Source organism: Erinaceus europaeus, chromosome 7 (assembly GCF_950295315.1).
Source record: "Erinaceus europaeus chromosome 7, mEriEur2.1, whole genome shotgun sequence".
In the NCBI taxonomy this organism is placed as follows: domain Eukaryota; kingdom Metazoa; phylum Chordata; class Mammalia; order Eulipotyphla; family Erinaceidae; genus Erinaceus; species Erinaceus europaeus.
Window position 1 is genome coordinate 83,991,902 of NC_080168.1, and position 4,832 is coordinate 83,996,733.

The following is a 4,832-nucleotide window of genomic DNA, read 5'->3' on the forward strand; positions in this document are numbered from 1 at the left end:
AGAAAGAAAGAAAGAAAGAGAAAAGAAATGGCCACCAGCAGTGGTGGATTCATTGTGTAGGTACCAAGCCCCAGTGATAACCCTGGTAGCAATAGACAAGCAAGCCAGAAAAGGGGTTGCTCCAGAGGCTCAGATAATGCCATCCAAAGACACAGGACTAGAGAAGGACTCGGGTATCTGTATCACACTGGGGGTGATCATACCTTGTCCACACTCTGGGCAGTATCGAAGCCTGGAGTGGGCTGACAGCCTTCTAGAAGAGGTCCCTGTGCTATCTGTAATCATCTCACATTACCCAGCTTTTAGGATGCAGAGACAGAATCCCTTACTGGTCTAGTGGAGTTCTGGGCTCCCCCCTAAGGTCTCAACTGCCCCATTCCCTGTCATAAGGGCCATAGCATTATTCTGAAGTGTTTGACAAATCTGCCTAGGTGACTGGTGTGAACACAACTTAAGTGAGTACAAGGACTGTCTGGCCACAGACTTGATTCCCCTGAGAACTGGATTATGTGCACAAACACATCCATTTACTTCTCTTTGAGCTTCCCTTGAGCTCCAAGACACACTCACATTTGCCATCTCATATCACAGCACTGTGAGTTGACAGGGAGAACACAGAGACCTAGAGATGCTACGTGACTTCATGTGGCCAGACAAGCAGCTAATGAAAATCCAGGCCAGAATCAATCTCATCTTCCTCTTGTTGCTATTCATTTTGAAGAAATATAAATTTATTTATGAGAGACAGAACCAGAGCATCGCTCTGGCATATGGAATGCTAGAAATCACATTTTAGACCTCATACTTGAGAGACACTGTGTCACTTCCTAGACTACACTTTCTCTTTTAAAAATAGAAACAAATTGAGAAGGAAGGAGGTAGAGAGGGGGAGAGAGAAGGAGAGACAGACACCTACAACATTGCTTCACTTCTCTTAAAGCCTCTCTCCTTCAGGTGGGGGCCAGGGGCTTGAACCCAGGTCCTTGCACATGATAATATGTGCAGTCAACCAAATGTGTCACCACCTGGCCCCAAATTCATTTTTTTAAAACTATTTTATTTAATTTTTAATGAGAGCTATTAGTTATCAAGCCCAAGCAAAGACTACTAAAGTCATGGGCTCCTAGAAACATACCTAAATTAGACAGCTTCTTTCCACCTTAAGTCCCTATCCTCATTTGCTCTGTTCTCTTTGGTTCCTGTTTATTAAACATTTTGTCCTGCTTTATATCTTACTGCCTTTTCAGCCACCAAGTTGCAGATGCTACTATGATTCCATCCTGATCTCTCTATGCAGATAACCTTGCCAAAGAATTCCAGAAACTCGCCTTCCTAGAGCTTTACCCCACCAGAAAGACAGAAACAGGCTAGGGGTATGGGTTGACTGGCCAACATCCATGTCCTGTGGAGAAGCAATTACAGAAATCAGAACTCTTGCCTTCTGCATCTCCAAAAGGATTTTGGTCCATACTTCCAGGTGGGGGAAAGTTAGGTGAAGATGACCAGAGAGGGCTCTGAATTTCAATTCCACTAGGACTTAGAACATGTGTGACCAAGAATCTTTGTTTTTATACCTATACTGAGAGGAAAGATAATCTGGAAAACACCCGAGGAATTCAGGTGCTGTTTCTCTTATTTGAGAGGGAAGAGGAAAAAGGAAGGAAACCTAGATATAGTAATAGGTGTGGGTGTGACTTAGTAAGTGAAGGCAGGGCAATAGAAGTGAGGGAATATATATATTCAACCCATTGCTATAACCTGGGGAGAACTACAGCAGTTTCTTCTGGAGGGGGATAGGGGTACAGAACTCTGGTGGTGGGAATGGTGTGGAATTATACCCCTATTATAGTTTTGTTTAAAAAATGAGAGGAAGTGGCCTGGTGGTGATGCACCTGGTTGAGCACACATTTTACAATGTGCAAGGACTCAGGTTCAGGCCCCTAGTCCCCACCTGCAGGGGGAAAGCTTTGTGAGTGGCAAAGCAGGGCTTCTGGTCTCTCTTCTCTCTCTCTCTCTCTCTCCCTCTCTCTCTCTCTCTCTCTCTCTCTCTCTCTGTCTGTCTTCTCCTTCCCTTTTACTTTCTGGCTCTCTTTGTCCAAGAAATAAATAAATAAATGTAATAAAAAATTTTAAAAATGAGAGGAAGATTTTCCAAGATAAAGATAAAGACCAGAGCACTGTTCAGCTCTAATTTATTGTGGCCTCAGTCATGAAAGTCTTTTGTATAACCATTATGCTCTTTCCCCAGCGCCCCATTCATTTTTGATACAGCCCTGAGCCATGGGCTTTCCCTTTGGAAAAGTTCAACCAATAATAGCATCAGAGCCGGAGAAGTCCTGAATCATTCTAAAGTCCACTGTGATTGGGGTGGTGGTGGTGGCAGAAGAACAGTGGACCTGAGTTTTCTCCCTGAGCCTCCCTTACCACCCCAGAGAATGAGCTATCTTCCAACAGCTTGACCTCCTCTTGGGACGCTAGACCTGGGGAAGTCTGTGTCCCTTCCAAGTGCTCTGATTATCAGGAGTCAGTGTGTGGAGGTGGAGGGAGGAGATGCTATCTCTTTTGACACACACACACACACACACACACACACACACACACACTTCATCTTCAGCTCCCTATGAATACTAGCAAGATTCAAACTTCAGAAGTAGATAGCCAGGGGCCCTTAAGACAGCCCCATGATGGTACACAGTATGGCAGGAACCCTAATGCAACAAGAGTGGCAGACTCTATCTTCAGTGATTCTGACTAAAAAAGCAAACTGACGGTCATTGATTATAAGACCCAAGAAATGTAAATTGGGTGGAGGGAGGGAGTGTGTTTGAGAATTAGAGAGATTGGGTCCCTCCTCTCCCCCCCAAAAAAAAAATTATAGAGATCACTGGGAGAGATAGGTGTCATTTGAAAGAGGACTTGATTCAGGGCCAGGTGATGGCACACCCTGTAGAGTGTACATGTTGCCATGCACCAAGAATCCAGGTTCAAGTCCTAGTCTCCACCATCAGGAGGAAAGGTACATGAGCAGTAAAGCAGTGCTTTTTTTTGTTTTCCCTGCCACCAGGGTCTTTGCTGGGGTTCAGTGTCTGTATGATCCGTCCACTCTGGACAGATGCTTTTTTTTCCATAATATATTTTTATTTATTTATAAAATGGAAATTTTGACAAGACCATAGGATAAGAGGGTTACAATTCCACACAGTTCCCACCACCGGAACTCCCTATCCCATCTCCTCCCTTGAAAGCTTCCCTATTCTTTATCCCCCTGGGAGTATGGACCCAAGATCATTATGAGGTGCAGAAGGTGGAAGGTCTGGCTTCTGTAATTGCTTCCCCACTGAACATAGGCATTGGCAGGTCAATCCATACTACCAGCCAGCCAGATGCTTTTTTAAGAGAGAGTGAGGGAAGGAAAAAAGGAGGGAGGGAGATGGAGGAGGAGGAGGTGGAGGAGGAGGAGGGAGGGAAGGAGAGAGAGAGAGAGAGAGACAGAGACAGAGAAAGATCTGCTCCACCACTCCTGAAGCTTCCTCTGGTTCATTTGTTTTCATATGGTGTCTAGAGACTTGAACCCAGGCTGTCACACATGGCAGAGTGTATATACTTTCTGATGAGCTGCCTCTGAGTCCCCAACAGCATGATTTTTTACAGCTTGTTTCTTTCCTTTAGCCTTTTATGAGGATGACAATGATGCTATACGACTAGCTAATATTTGGAATTATACAAACTTTTTTTTTTTTTTTTTTGCATGTGACTGTCTCCCTACTTAACCAGAATCTCCTTCTTTCTTGGCAAAGATTTAAAAATGCACATGAGAATGACACTTTATTCGGTTTCTGGCTTTCCAAATAGATTCTTGAGACATTTCAGAAATCTTATATGATATGGGAGTGCCAGGAGGGGTAGAAGAGAATGAATTCCCAATCAAGGGCAAAGCCCAAAAGCAGAAGTGAAAAGAGATTTCCAGCTAAAAATCTCAGAGAAGATGCACACACCAGCTTCCACACCCTCACTAACTCCTGGTACAACACAGTGAAACAACATAAATACACAAGAACAAAAACAATAGCAGATAAGCCAATAGCAAGCAATACAACTTGGAAAGAAGAAATGCAGATAGATGCATGCAACTGACTTAGCAGATACTAACTTGAATTCTGAATGGGCAACGGAGAGAACCAAGAACCAATTCAATTAATGCTATAGAGCCTTCTCTCTCCCCCAAAGCTGCAAAGATTACTTGGCAAGAGGCTTTCTGAAGTGTAGGTAAAGGAGGTAAAGGGCAGTGGTGCATCTGGTTGAGTACACATCCACGCACATGGATGGACCTGGGTTCACGCCGATCAGAAGCAGGTCTGCAAGTGTCTCGCTTTTTCTCTCCCTATCTTCTCCTTCCCTCTTCAATTTCTTTCTGTAAAAAATAAAATAAAATTAAAAATTAAATTAAATTAAAAAAATGGAAAAACTTGTCACTGGGTGTGGTGGATCTGTTGTGCAATATGTCCCCCTCAGCGAGCACTGTTGCTAACGGATCATTAGATGTCTGAAAACGAGCAGCTGGCAGGCACAAAGCAGGGATTTAGCAGGCAGCTCCTCTCCGCCTAGCGAGTTTCAGATGTAGCATATTGTTGTGGTTTGAAATTCCCAGACTCAGCCCAGAGCTGCTCTAACCGAAGCCGGCAGAAGCCTGAACCCCGCCCGCCTGCCCCGCCCATGACCAAGCCCCGCCCACAACCCAAACCATACAGAGCGCCCATTGGTCCATTCAATTCACGCCGGGACCCAATGGGCGGAGGCGGCAGCCGCGCCATTTAAAGCTGAGTCTGAGCCCA